The sequence below is a fragment of the Papaver somniferum genome, chromosome 7, assembly GCF_003573695.1.
Source record: "Papaver somniferum cultivar HN1 chromosome 7, ASM357369v1, whole genome shotgun sequence".
In the NCBI taxonomy this organism is placed as follows: domain Eukaryota; kingdom Viridiplantae; phylum Streptophyta; class Magnoliopsida; order Ranunculales; family Papaveraceae; genus Papaver; species Papaver somniferum.
The window spans coordinates 82,537,490-82,552,442 of record NC_039364.1 but is presented as its reverse complement, the minus strand read 5'-3'; the positions used below and the strand labels follow the sequence as shown (position 1 = coordinate 82,552,442).

The 14,953-nt window shown below is 38.3% G+C and overlaps 2 long non-coding RNA genes and 1 pseudogene across 2 annotated transcripts; all 3 read left to right on the top strand.

Moving 5' to 3' along the window:
• The first annotated feature begins 5,025 nt into the window (after nt 1-5,025).
• LOC113292775 lies at nt 5,026-9,913 on the top strand. The gene is made up of 3 exons (XR_003331861.1): nt 5,026-5,488; nt 9,050-9,124; nt 9,358-9,913. It is a non-coding gene; the product is annotated as an uncharacterized LOC113292775 (long non-coding RNA).
• Nucleotides 9,914-10,695: 782 nt separating this feature from the next.
• Nucleotides 10,696-10,795, top strand: LOC113300804 (annotated as a pseudogene).
• Nucleotides 10,796-13,813: 3,018 nt separating this feature from the next.
• Nucleotides 13,814-14,428, top strand: LOC113299247. Its single transcript, XR_003334749.1, has 2 exons — nt 13,814-13,909; nt 14,123-14,428. It is a non-coding gene; the product is annotated as an uncharacterized LOC113299247 (long non-coding RNA).
• The last annotated feature ends 525 nt before the right edge of the window (nt 14,429-14,953 follow it).

Below are 14,953 nucleotides of genomic sequence, written 5' to 3'. Positions count from 1 at the left end.
AGAAAGATAGTACCTGGATGAAGCGTAATAATCCTTCCACGGAGAATAAGGAGAGAAATAAAAATAAAAACCCTAAAAACAAATAGCAAAAATAATTTATAACATACAAATACCAAATACCTCGATGGTCAATCAAGGTAAACAGGGTCCTCTAGAGGGACCTCCTTAACATCACTTGTAGGAAAATGTTATAAAAAGGGCGTCATCTCTGACCGTTAACCTTAGAAGAACTACTACCATCTAGTGTCTCAATTTCCACAGCGCCACGCGGAAAAACAGTACGGACCACAAAAGGACCGGTCCCGAGAGTGCAACTTCCCCGGGAATATATGCAAACGAGTATCGTATAGAAGAACTTTTTGACCTGGATAAAATGACTTCTTAAAATATACTTATCATGCACAAATTTCATTTTGTTCTTATACTCCTTAGCACTATCATATGCATCTCTATGAATCTCGTCCAACTCATCGAGTTGGAGTTTTCTGTGAGCTCCTTTTTTGTCAAGTGAAAAATTTAGCTTCTTAACAACCTAATATGATCTATGTTCTAACTCAACAGGTAAGTGACATGCCTTGCCAAATACTAGACGATAAGGGGACATTCCAATGGGGTTTTTAAACGCAGTGCGGTAAGCCCATAAGGCATCAGTAAGCCTCGAAGACCAGTCTTTCCGATTAGGATTGACTGTTTTCTCTGGAATACGCTTAATTTCTCTATTGGAAACCTCTACTTGGCCACTAGTCTGTGGGTGATATGGGGTAGCTACTTTGTGGGTAATACCATATTGTTTCATTAAAAGTGAAAATGGCCTATTACGAAAGTGTGTTCCTCCATCACTAATTATAGCTCGCGGTGTACCAAAACGTGCAAGTATATTATCTTTCAAAAACTGGAGTACGACTTTATGGTCATTTGTTTTACACAGAACCACATCAACCCACTTAGACACATAGTCTACGGCGACAAGTATGTAAAGACAACCCAAAGAATTAGGAAATGGACCCATAAAATCAATGCCCCACACATCAAAGACCTCAATCACTAAAATAGGGTTCAAAGACATTATATTTCTACGGGAAATGGTCCCTAACTTCTTGCATCGCTCACAAGAAACACAATGACTATGAGAGTCTTTAAACAACGAAGGCCAGTAAAATCCACACTGCAATATCTTAGTAGCAGTCTTCTTAGCACTAAAATGACCCCCACATGCTTGTTCATGACAAAAGGAGATAATACTGGACTGGTCACTCTCAGGCACACATCTCCTAATAATCTGGTCTGGACAATACTTAAACAGATAAGGATCGTCCCAAAAGAAATGCTTAACCTCGGATAAAAACCTAGAATGATCTTGCTTACCCCAATGTTGAGGCATTCGACTAGTAACAAGATAATTTACTATATTTGCATACCAAGGTGATTGGGAAACAAAGAACAATTGTTCATCAGGAAAGTTATCCCTTATAGGAAGGGAATCATCAGGGGAACTAACAACTAGCCTAGACAAGTGATCTGCTACTACATTTTCTGCACCCTTTTTGTCTCTAATGTCTGGAGAAAATTCTTGTAACAAAAGGATCTATCTAATCAATCTAGGTTTGGTATCCTTCTTAGATACAAGGTATTTTAAAGCAGCATGATCAGTATAAATTACGACCTTAAAACCTAATAGGTAGGATATAAACTTATCCAAGGCAAACACAATGGCTAACAGTTCCTTCTCTGTAGTTGTATAGTTCAGTTGAGCATCATTCAGAGTTTTGCTAGCATAGTAAATCACATGAAGTAATTTGTTTTCTCACTGACCTAGCACAATACCTATAGCATAATCAGAAGCATCACAAAGCCTTAAGCTTAAGCTTAATGAATATGGGGGAGGTAGTAAGTAAAGTCTTAAGATTCTCAAAAGCCTCTAAACAAGCATCATCAAAGACAAACTTAACATCTTTTGCAAGAAAATTGCAAAGAGGTCTAGAAATCAAGCTAAAATCCTTAATGAATCGACGATAAAAACCTGCATGCCCTAGGAATGACCTAATACCTTTTACGGTTTTTGGGACCTGTAAAGTCTTAATAAGGTCAACTTTGGCTTTGTCTACCTTTATACCCTTTGAAGATACGATATGCCCTAAGACAATTCCTGATTTAACCATGAAATTGCATTTTTCCAAATCAAGCACTAAATTCTTTTCCTTACACCTAGTCAACACTAGTGTCAAATGATGCAAGCACTCATCAAAAGATGAACCAAACACTGAAAAGTCATCCATAAAGACCTCTAAAAACCATTCTACTATATCAGAAAATATGCTCATCATACAACGTTGAAAAGTCGCAGGGGCATTACATAACCCAAAAGGCATGCGTCTACACGCAAAGGTACCAAAGGGACAGGTAAAAGTGATTTTTTCCTGGTCTTCAGGGGCAATCTCAATCTGATTATGTCTAGAATAGCCATCTAAGAAGAAATAGTGACTATGTCCTGATAATCGTTCTAGCATTTGGTCGATGAAGGGAAGGGGAAAGTGATTCTTCCTAGTGACCTTGTTCAATTTACTATAGTCGATACAGACACGCCATCCCGTGGTCACTCGGGTTGGGATTAATTCATTATTATCATTCTGGACTACGGTGATACCTGATTTTTTGGGAACAACCTGAACGGGGCTGACCCACTTAATGTCTGAAATTGGGTATATAATACCTGCATCTAACAATTTAAGAACCTCGGTTCGAACTACTTCTTTCATATTAGGGTTAAGTCGACGTTGCATCTCCCTAGAAGGTTTAATGTCCTCTTCTAAATAAATATAATGCATACAAACAGTAGGACTTATACCCTTAATGTCTGTTATGGTCCACCCTAAAGCTTCCTTGTTATTTTGAAGTACGATAACTAGCCTACTTTCCCGATCACTATCCAAGTCGGAAGAAACAATCACATGCAAAGTCTCAGATGGGCCTAAAAACACATACTTCAGGGTATCTGGTAGTTGTTTAAGGTACAAATTAGGAGGCTTTTCTAAAGAAGGGACTAGGGTAGACTTGGAAACTAGGAGTGGTTCGAACTTAGGTTTCCATCCATTACTAGTGTCTATCAAAGGGGCGGAATCTAATAGAGCATTCACCTCATTAATCACACTATCATCATAAAAATCAATCCCAAAGTGCGCCAGGCATTTCTCTAATGGATCTTCTAACAAAGTATTTGGTAATGACTCCTCGACTAATGTTCCTATCATGTTTACCTCTTCTATACCTGAGTCATCTAGTTCAGAGGGTAGCTTACTAATATTGAAAATGTTCAGCTCAATAGTCATGTTACCAAAAGATAAATTCATAATATTGTTTCGACAATTAATGATCGCATTGGATGTAGCTAAAAACGGGCGACCTAAAATCATAGGTATCTGGTTTTGTGGGTCAGGGACAGGTTGAGTATCTAGGATAAAAAATCCACTGGATATATAAACTTGTCGACCTCAATAATACCTCAGGGAATTTTGCCAGACCTATCAGCTAACTGCAGTGTCATCTGAGTAGGTTTCATTTCACCAAGTCCTAGTTATAAGTATACATGGTTGGTAGTAAGTTCACACTGGCTCCTAAGTCAAGTAAAGCTTTTTCTACCCGAAAGTTACCTATTGTGCAAGCAATGGTGGGGGAACCTGGGTCTTTGTACTTAGGAGTTTTGGTGTTCTGGATGATCGAACTTACATGGGTAGCTAAAAAGGCTTTCTTAGGGACATTTAGCTTTCTCTTTCTCGTACACATATCCTTAAGGAACTTAGCGTAAGAAGGAAGTTTCCTAATTGCATCTAATAAAGGAAGGTTTATGGTGACTTGCTTAAAAACCTCCAATATGTCATTAAAGTGCGATTCCTTCTTTGTTGGTACTAATAGTTGGGGAAATGGGGCTCTAGGCACAGAACCAGACCTCTCAGAAACCGAATTGGCATCATCAGAAACTTTATCAGTCTCCTCAGCTACTGGTGGTCCCGAGGGGTGAACTACAGTATGTTTACTATCGGGCATGGTTACCTTATTGTCTACAACTCTACCACTCCTAAGGGTTCTAATAGCATTCAATTAATTCGATGGTTTTGCACCTACTTCATGAACTCCTCTTCTAGGGTTGGGTTGTGTTTGACTAGTAAATCTACCATTTTCTCTCAAAGACTCATTTATCAGACCAACCTGGGTTTTTAACTCGGCAATAACCTGATTATTTTCATGTCCTATCTTGTTACTAGCTTGTAGACTTTGTTCTACTGATAACTGAATTTTTGTAGTTTGCTGAGTTAACAAGTTGAGAGACTCCTCTAAGCTTAGGATTTTCTTATCTGACTGATTCTGAAAATGAGTCGGTCACGAAGGATTCTTAGTATAGCCAATACATGGGGGGGCATTAGAATTACTAAACTGACCTTGACTCTGGCCCTTCGACCAAGAAAGGTTTGGATGGTTTCTCCAACCAGGACTGTAGGTTTCCGAATATGGGTCAAGCTTTTGACGGTTATCGAATCTAGTGTTATTATAAAGAGCATTGGCTTGCTCTTCAATAGTCTAGCCTTCCCAAAAAGGCTCCACTGGACCATTATTCTGACCCAATTCTAAAGCTTCTAATCTTTTGGCTATTGCTGCAATTTTAGCATCTAATTCATAATTTCCTTCTACCCTATTAACGTTTCCTCTAGTTAGAAGAATTGTTTTCCGGGGTTCCTTGCTAATTTCCCATTGCTGGGTTTTCTCGGTGATTTCATTCAAGAATTCCATCGTTGCATCAATAGTTTGGTTTTCAAACCCACATGTCCTTCTTTATACTGCAGTAGTGTCCGGTGTGTCACCCAGCGGCCAGGAGATATTGGAATTTCCAACTACTGGCTGGGATCTTCCCTCCCCTCCCAGAATAACGTACTGGAATTCGTTAATCCAATGGATATCCCTGCCTCACGTCCCACGATCTATATATTAAAATGGGGTTCCATTGTTAGTGCCGCACACATCTCTTCAGCTTCCCGAGTAATCTTTTCTCTAACTTCCAGAATCCGTAACGTATCATAAACCCTAGATGCCTTTCTATTCTCTCTTCGTAGGTATTCCCAATCTGTCCGCTTTTTATTTTTAGTTTCGTTGATCCAAATTTGCATGGATTTACGATTTGGAATCCTATGAGAAATTTTTGTTGTGGTTTTTGACAGAGATTATCTAAGCAGATAAGAATGTTCGTATTCCCTCTCTGATGGAATTAACATAATTTTTTGCTTTTTTTTCCTTTACAATCCAAAAGAACAATAATAATTTTTTGAATGTTCATGTTCTCTCTCTAATGGGAAGCCCTAAATTCTGATTCACAATTCTTTTCTATATAGTTAATGATTCTCAATTCATTATTGTCATTGTTGATTCTTAAAAAGGGATATTAGGGTTTGCAAATGTGGTGCTTTCTGCATTCGTTCCAAAGTTGATTTACATGCACAAGGTAATTTCTTTCCACCTATCTCAGTTGATTATTAGAGTTTGCTGCATTGATATTTTCTTTTATAATTTTTTTTTTCTGGGGTGTTTGTGAATTTCGGACTGAGGCTCGAAAATCTTTTTATCAGTCTAAACAAAATTTGGTTCATCATCTTGAGAAACTATGCCAAGTATTATAGTTCTCCAAGAGGATAGAATCAATGTTACGTGTTTCTCTTCTCTTCAGTGTATGATTCTTACTCCTTACGATGTGAACCGATTGTGGACACAGTAAATTAGTTGATGTATACTATGATAAGAGCCAGACTATCTACAATAGACTGGCAGACTTACAGAGGTCTATTAATTTCCTGTGTGCATATCTTCCACCCATTCCACCCAGTAAAATTTAGTTGTTTTGGGTACGTATGTTGGCGTATGTTTGCAAAGAGGCTAGCAGTATGAACGAACCTTCATTAATCCGTCCAGCAGTCGAGATTTTATTAATAAGCCTGCTCAATATTTCTCTTTATTTTGAGTCGCGTAAATCCAAGCCTAAGCTGACACCGGTACCAATCTATCCATGTCATGAATGCAGGGTTAACATCGTAAGCGTGAAATGCAAAAGTTTCATTATTTTGAGTAATTGCAAAAACTACAGGGTATGCATATGGTTGCCATGTTATTGATTTTGTAGGAGTGTTGTTCAACCTATTTTATTTATTTTATTGATCAAACCTAGGTTTCTAAACTTGAAGAATCCTTGCGCATGTTGTTCAGGCTATTTTTTTTTTCCATTTATGTACTGAATAACTGCCCTTATGTGCACTATATAGGACTACAGATTGATGAAACGATTTTTCTTTTATCAAGTGTACACCGTCCTGCTACGGTAATAATATTCATCTCTTATTTGTTATGCTTATGCATAACATGCAACTGTTAACTTCTTTGCGGAAACCACAAGATATGGGAAACAAATTTTCACACTACTGATCTTGGTAGTTGCTACGGTAACAATATTCATCTCTTTTTTGTTATGCTTATGCTTAACTTGGCAACCATATTTGTTAACTTCTTTGCAGAAACCACAAGATATGGGAAACAACTTTTCACACTACTGATCTTGGTAGTTGTTCGTGGGAAATAACAAATAAAACTAGGGCTGCACAACGGGTAGGGTGGGTAGGATATGGCCTATACCCGCCACCCTATCCGTTTACTGGCGGTTAAGAAAAATTTTACCCGCCACCCTACCCGCCATTAAACGGGTAAGATCCTACCCAACCCATTCTCTGGCGGGTCGGGTAGGGTGGCGGGTATAACCGTTTTTTTTTCCCATGACTTTCTGAAGTCTGAAGTTCAGACTCTGAACAAGTTCAACTCCGGCCTCTTGTTCTCTGTCTCTGCTCACGGCTCTCTGGCCGATCCTCCTCCAAAAAATCCCCGTCCGGCCTCCTCTTTCTGAAACTTCTATCGAGTTTTTATATCAAGTCCTGCGATCACAAGAAGTCCAACGATTAATACCTAGCAAAGTTGCCAGGCCCAGTCCGAACACCAACTCTAGTTTGCAAATTCAGGCTCTCCTGAAGTCCGACCACTCCTGCCTAACCCGACCATAGCCTCTGCTCCGGCTAGCTTCAACTCCTTCCCATATGCAAGCGTCAGTATCTTCCATTTATTCTTAGGCCCTAAAACACCTTCGGTTCAGCTGCAGTACATTAATTCGATCACAACAAGAAATCCCCAGCTTGTGTTCAATGCAGAAAGCCTTCTTGTTCTTCTCTTTATATCTGCAGACCCAGCTGTTCAACCATCTTCAGTTCGAGTAAGCTCGATCTCATCTCGTTACAGCACCAAGGTCCCAAGACCACCACTTTCTCCATACTGTTGAGATACACCCATCTTCTTCCGTTTTTACACGGCCTTGAATCGCAGGAACATCATAACATCTGAAGAGCATTATCTTGAAGTCTCCATCTCCACTTCCGTCTTTCCGGCTAAGTTTCGGCCACAGCTCCTTTCAAATTCAGTCTCTAAACACCTCCACCAGAATTCAACCATGTACCCTGAACTTTCTCATCACCACTGCATCTGTTCTCTTCGTTTGAACGTCCATCTTCTGTCCGGCCAATCCTCAGCTCCTTCCCAGACTCGCCACAAGACCAGCATTTCCTTCTTGGACTCAACTACGTCGATTGCATCCAGCTACCTATTCTAAGTTGTGACTGGGTATTTACACTTGTGACTGCTGGCATGTGCGTTTGAGAAGGAAAGGAAATTAGGTTTCTTACAACCAGAATAACAGGTCGAGTTTTTCAGCTCAAGTCATAATAGAGCATTTTTCTCTTGCTGCCGGCTATGGATTTTGTCGCCGTCGACTTAGCCATGGAACTGGCAGATTTCTGGTTACTAGTTTCAACGGCTACTAACGGCTGTTAGATAAATAGGCGGGTAGGGTAGGATAATTTCGAGCTTTACCCGTCACCCTACCCATCTAACGGCGGTTAAGAAAATCTTTACCCGTTACCCTACCCGCCAAATAGTGGGTAGGATAGGATACGGTTAAAACACTGGCGGGTAGGGTAGGATTGGCGGATATGGGTAGGGTATGTGCACCCCTAAATAAAACTGTAATGATGATTTGGAGGTGTGTTGAAATGGGTAAAAGACTCATATTTATGACACTGGAAAAAGGTACTTGCCTTACAATTAATTTTAACTGATTTCTGAATCTTAAATAAGCAGAGGAGATTTTGTTTTTTAAGGAACACTTGGCTGACAATTAACCTCGAGATTTACAACCTAGATATACCAAACACACATCCGGGCCGCCACTGCACTGCTGCTTCTACCAAGCCCCGACTCCCCCCAATCAGTTTGGGAAAGAGAAAAGGTTTTCTCTTGCATGTGCATTTCATGGGTTCTCCGTATCATCAATGGTGTGTTTTCTGTTTATGTTTCCTTTGTTATTTTCAATTATTCATGAAATTTCCATGACTGTTTTTAGTTTATTCCTTTAGACATCACTGTGTTCTTTATTGATTTTCCTTTGTTTTAATTTCACCACCATAACTTTGTATTATTGTTAAGCAAATCAGAAAAATGATTCCTGGAAACAACTTTTGGCTAATAACTCAATTATATATTCAGCTACGTTGTATGGTATGCAGTCGAAGTGCTTGAATCCTCGCCTTATTAAGCTCTCGGTAGAAGGTGTTGGTCTGCGACAAATGTATCTTTAGTAATTAACTATTTTGTACCGTAAAGATAATTCCATCCCGCAGATAGAAAGAGAGTTGTAGGGAAAAAGGGTCATTCCGAATTAGTTGATTGATTAATATAAAATGCACTAACTAGCCGCCGCATGATGAATTGTCGTTTAATTATGGTAAGCCCACTCGGTGAAATTGTTTTACTTGAGGGTGTTAAAATTTGGACGGGAAAAGATCTATATATTTGTACTGTACCGAGTGCATTTTCCACAATTAATGGAATTTTTTGCATAGAAACTGTTTTCTTCAAATTGTATGTAAATCTGTTTTTCAGACTTTGCTTTTGCTAATTAGAATATGGATTTGTACAGGTTTCAATGTATACTTTAATATCTTCCAAAAATTGAGTGAAGCAAATGTATTTTTAAAATCTTTCAATTAAGCAGGTACTTCACTCTTTCTTTATAATTTCTCTCTTTATAAGGTTTTAAAGTTTAAACATCTTTTTCAGTTCTCAGAGCAGTTTGTTTAGGCTTTTTATGTACGTTTTCTTCCCAAAATTGAGAAAGCTTTTCTTTTGTACTCTCGCAGTTTGGTTTGAAGATTTTGGTTCTGTTTAATGATTTTCTGACATAGAGTTCTTTTATTTATTCTTGTGTTGCTAAATGCAATAATGCAGAATGTTCCTGCACCACGGATGGCCAGATGGATGCTCCAGCTAGATATGGAAAGCAAGTATGAAGTAAATATTCAACTTTAGTAGGGCAGCTGCAAATTTTCTATTCACATACAGTCCTGGAATGCACACAGGTAAGCAACATGCTTCCACAGCATTCTGAGTCTCTGAGTTATTTTAAAACTTGGCTAGCTTGCTTAACCTGGACGTGTTGTTTAGCAGCTTTAGCTATATGGTAAGTAGTTTGAGAATTTGAGAGTCTTTATACTGGATAGGAATTTTCAACCTAAGCAGTCTAACTAGATCCGAGCCTCATCCGGATCAAATTACTGCTATAAATTATGTACTCCACGGGTTCGGAAGCTTGGTAAACATCTCACTGGCAGGGACTAAAGCTGTCACAGATAAATGGGGGAAATGCGCCGTGAAGGAGGAATATGGAGAAACTTCTATCGAAGACGTTGATTAGTTGATTTCAAAATTCATAGAGCTGCTGACAACATGATCTTTTTAAAAATTTTAAAGTTCGATTTCCATGTAGAGCATTAGCTCCCTAAATAAAACAATGTCAAGCAGTTAAGAATATATATCTTCGTTTATCACAAATAATTCCTCTACAATAGCCATTAAAAACGACTTTGGCAAATGAGGTAATAAGAAAAATAGCCCAAGGCATAATTAAAGTATCCTTATGGTAATGCGTTGGTAACCGGAAACTACAATTCTTTTGCAATATGTGATTCGGTTTTTGATAACACACTGTGTCTGTCCATACTTACCGATATTAGAGATTCCCTCACAGTCCAATACAAATAGATCAGAGAATGTTCGACAGCCTAGCTGATCCAAAACATCACTATTATCGCTACACGCAGGAAGAAGAGTCTCTTGAAAGACAATGATATCATCATCACCTACCTGATTCCAAACAGCAATATCTTCTGGAGCATTTTCACATTTTCTGTAGTTCTTCCCAGGAACGTGAAGTGGGATCAGGTCACAGCTGAAGTATAATAGTTGGGGACTGTTTAGTGCAAGTTTGTCGGACCCTGAACCTAGGTTGTTTACTATTTAATGATCCGGGGTAACCTAAAAACTATAAGAGCAAACCAAATGGGTTCCAATTTGAATATCAACCGTGGTGGTTTTCAGAATAAATATCGCCCTTTGGAACGCTTAACTGTGTGGCTTGGGCGACAGCAAAGCACCCCAGAATGGGACAGTGTGAAATAGGCCGTGCCGCAAGGCACGGGTGATTCCCTAGTGCACATATATTCTACTATGGTTGTAGTGGAATAATCTAAGCCCTCATAAAGAATCTGAACTAGCCTAACCTTTTCTAAACCATGATGAGGACATTGTGTCAACAAATCATTGAACCTTTTCAAATACCTCTACAAAGATTCTCCCTCCTGTTGAGAAAACGTGCAGATTTGCGTCCTAATAGACGATATTTTGTGCCTAGGGAAAAACTTGTTCAAAAAGTCAGATGTAAGTTGTTCATATGTTTCGATTGACCCGAAAGCTAGACTATATAGTCATGATTTGACTTTATCTTTCAGGGAAAAGGGGAATAACCTAAGTTTAAAACCATCGTCATCAAGGTTTCTAATTTTTAGGGTACTACAAATTTCCTCAAAATCCCTAACATGGAAATAGGGGTTTTCATTTTCTTTCCCTAAAAAGATTGGGAGCATCTGCAGGGTCTTCGGTTTAAGTTCATAATTTGCTTCCGTTTCAGCTAACCTGATACACGAGGGACGAACAGTCCTAGTAGGATTTAACAAGGCTTTCAAAGTTGTCATTTCTGGCTCTACCTGAGTAATAGGGATTCTCTCCTCAGTAAAATCAGGACGTTCAAAAATATGACTCTCTAGATTAAGGTAATCAAGACTCTTGTTTCCTAAAATATCACTTCTAGGTTTTTCACGCATAAACCGTCCTACAGCGTCTCTCTTACGTTCTGGCGTACACGAATTCAACCAAAAACTGTGCACATGCAAATGCTGGGCTAACTAATTTAGGTAGGCTTGGGTTACCACAACAAAATATACCCAAAGGTACGAGGCTGAGGTTTGTGGTGTTTCGGATGATAACACCCATAGGGTTCACCGTACTAAACCACTTGTTTTCCTAAAATCGGTGCCGGACGAAAATGCAATTGGTGTGTGCAAGTGTGTGTGTGTGTTTTTTTTTGAAATAAATAAAATAATAACAAATAACCAAATAAAAGAAAATTACAAGTCCAAAAGGAAATAAAGAAAGGAATAAATAAAAGTCCTTAAAAATAAAATCTTCGACTTTCTCCTTTTATGGCAAGCAAGTCTGACTTTCCAACTTTAGCTTAGAGTCAATCCTGCACACCAAAAACAAAAAGAACCAAAGTAAAATCTAGAAAATAAAATTCTAAATAAATTAAACAAAGACCAAAAACAAAAAAATCTAAAACCTAAACCTAAAGAAAAGTCCGCGTCGGCGACGCCAAAAATTGATGTGCTTTTTTATAGTTGTAGAAAAAGGTTCGTTTAAGACTTGTGAAAGTTCGATTCAAGATTTAAATTCTAATCCTAAAACAGCAAATTAAATTAAACTTGTTTTCAAGAGTGGGAGAGACTGGGGCTAAGATTCCACTATTTCGCCAATTTCCAAAGTGATTTTGATAATTGTACTTATGCAATCTAAACATCTCCCCTCCTTTAAAACACTAAGTCATATAAGCTCCCACGTCGCACGGTGAGTGTGACATCTCTCTCAAATTAAATGAGATAAAAGCTTTGAACTACATCAATTTTGGAGACGACAAGTGGCAGGACTTTATTGGTCGGAGCATTAAAATTTGAATAACACTCTGTTTACACCCTATATTTAACTGCATGTTAGTAACACCGTTAGCAGAAACGTGGGTGTACAACACTTGTGTGTGGATTTACACTTAAATATTTACTTACACTTGGTTTACACCAAATACTTAACTGGACGTTATTAATGTCAGTGAGGTAGACAATACTTCCGTCCAAATTTAACCCTAATTAAGATAACATTTTCACATTCTTATTCGCGTACGCTGCAGGTTTTTTTTTTGAAGCTTCTCAGAATTGATTTTCTTCTTCAATGAGAAACGGTTGTGAAGAAGATAGCAGTTAATAACAACGAAATCGAGAATGTGCAGTGATTGTTGGATCTGGGTTTTACTGGATTCGATCTGAGATAGAAATTTGGGGTCGCGACAGATTTGAGAGATGATGGTGAACTGTTGATGAAGATTAACGAATACATTAGAGATTTGAGAGGGGTTTTACTTGAATTTGTTACAGGAAGCTGTTGCTTAGGAAGAAGATGTTTGTCTGCTGCAATTGGTGTTAGGGTTTGATTTAGGTTTTGAATCGAGAAGAAATTAGGGTTCATATGTATGGTTTGAACTGCTGCCGTTAATGGAGAAGAAAACAGAAGAATAGATTGAGTTAAACAGAGCTGTTAATTGTGGATTGATAGAAGAATTGATATGGGTTCCCTGTGAAAATCAGATCGAGAAGAAGATTGTTGTTGAAACTGAGTGTTGGAGCTGTAATTTGGAATATGTTGCTGCTAATCGAGAGAGAGATGAGTAGATGCTTCGACTGTCGAGTTTGAATCAAGATAAATCAGAGATTTCGATTTGTAGAAGATTGAATCTGAGAGCTGATGCTGGATTGAAGTGGTTTTGATGGGTGATGTTTCTTGGTTGATTTGAATTCAACAGAGAAGAAGGATAAAATTGAGAATCTGATGAAATGAAGGAGGTTATTGAAGTGGTTGCAGTGGTGGTTGTAGTGGATTGAGAATAGCAGAAGGCTGTACTGCTGGTGTTTTTGCTCGCTGTGATTGTGGTTGGCCTGAGATGGTGGTGAACAAGATGGTGTGCACTTGGTGGTAGTGAAGCTGGAGTTGTGGCTTGAAATGGTTGCCTATTCAAATGTACTGAGTACGCCGAAGGATCCTCCAACTTCGATATTTTCCGGGACAACGACAGTTTTTCTAGGTTGAACGTAAAGAGAAACTACTCTGATGTGTTTGTCGTGGGTAGTTTTAAATGGTATGGTAATCTATATCTTTGATTCTCCTTCTGAAGTTTATAATTATATATTGTTTAATAAATTCATGATATTACTTTGAGTGGAGTAGATATGCTTACTTCAGTTTGGCTGTGGTGAATCAATCACAGAATAAGTTTACTGTTAGAAAAGGTACCTTTATATAATGCTATTTTGTATTGCTTTGTTGTCTGTTGTTGGAAGTGTTCACATGTTAGTGTTTTTGTTCTCTCAAGACAGTTTACCAAATTTTTTATCCTCACATTTTTAAGACGATGATCTCTCAATTATGCTCACGGTGTTTTGAATTTTAACAACCTTTATACTCCCCAGATGCATCCTCAGTGGCTTTAGTGGGCTGGGCATGTTAAAGTGAGATCAAATTCAATACGTGATAGATCCATGGCAGTAGGTTGCTTCGATGATTGCTAGAACATCTACCGAAAGAACTTGATGACAAGATGAAAAATGAAAAGCCAAATGGGGTATGTGAACCAGATCAGACAATATCATATACAAGTATAATTCAGTAAGATCACATTTAGAGAAAGCCGTGACATTTTCTAATATTGTATACTTGCAAACCAGTTTCTATAATTTCACTCTAGAAATTTTAATTGGTTTAGGTTTTAATTTTGGTGGTAGTTGGCACATTCACTAATATGGTCTTTGTTTTCCTTTATGTGATCACTACTCAGTTTAGGTTGCAGGGTCAGCATACTGAGTTGTATTACACATGTAATACAACGACCTAACAGGAACCAGTACTACAAAAACAAGAAGCGTTGAATGAACTTCATCAAAGGTCACAAGAATGTCAAATGTTCCGAGTATATTGATAGATGTCCCAAGTCTTACGTTACCAAGTGATGCCATTGATCCTTATCAGAAAAATAAGATACTTACTTCCCTGTAGTCGAGTAAGTAAACTCTTTAGCTTCAAACAAATAAATGTGCATCCCAAGAAAATTACAATTAAAAGTATATGAACCATTTTTTTGGGGCAATAATAGTTCTTTTTGTTCATATTTTTGGTTGCTTATAACAGAGTTTGCTTTCAGTTTCTACACCAACATTTAGGCTTTTGTATCTCAACAGTGTTGAACATGACTATTACAGTAGCATTAAGGACAACATTTATAATTCGGACTTTTGTATCCCAGCAATTGGTAAAACCAACTATCATGTGACCTAAACATGCATTGGGACGGGCAAGGCGAAGCCGAGCCAGACCAAATCAAAAATCATAAACATGCATCGGGACGGGGAAAGGTGAAACCGAGACACACCAAATCATAAATGCTTCGCCCTACCCATGGAACGTGGCGAGGCGAATCCGAGATACACCAAAATAAAAATCCTAAGCATGCATCAGGACAGGGCAAGGCAAAATGGTTTTCGGATCTGCCAGGTGCGTAGCACGGGCACAAAATCTAGTTCAAGTTGATTCTAATTATTGCAAAAGTAGATTTCTAGAGAAACAATTGTAAATCGAAAGTATGAGATATCAAAACCCTAGGCTAAGCATA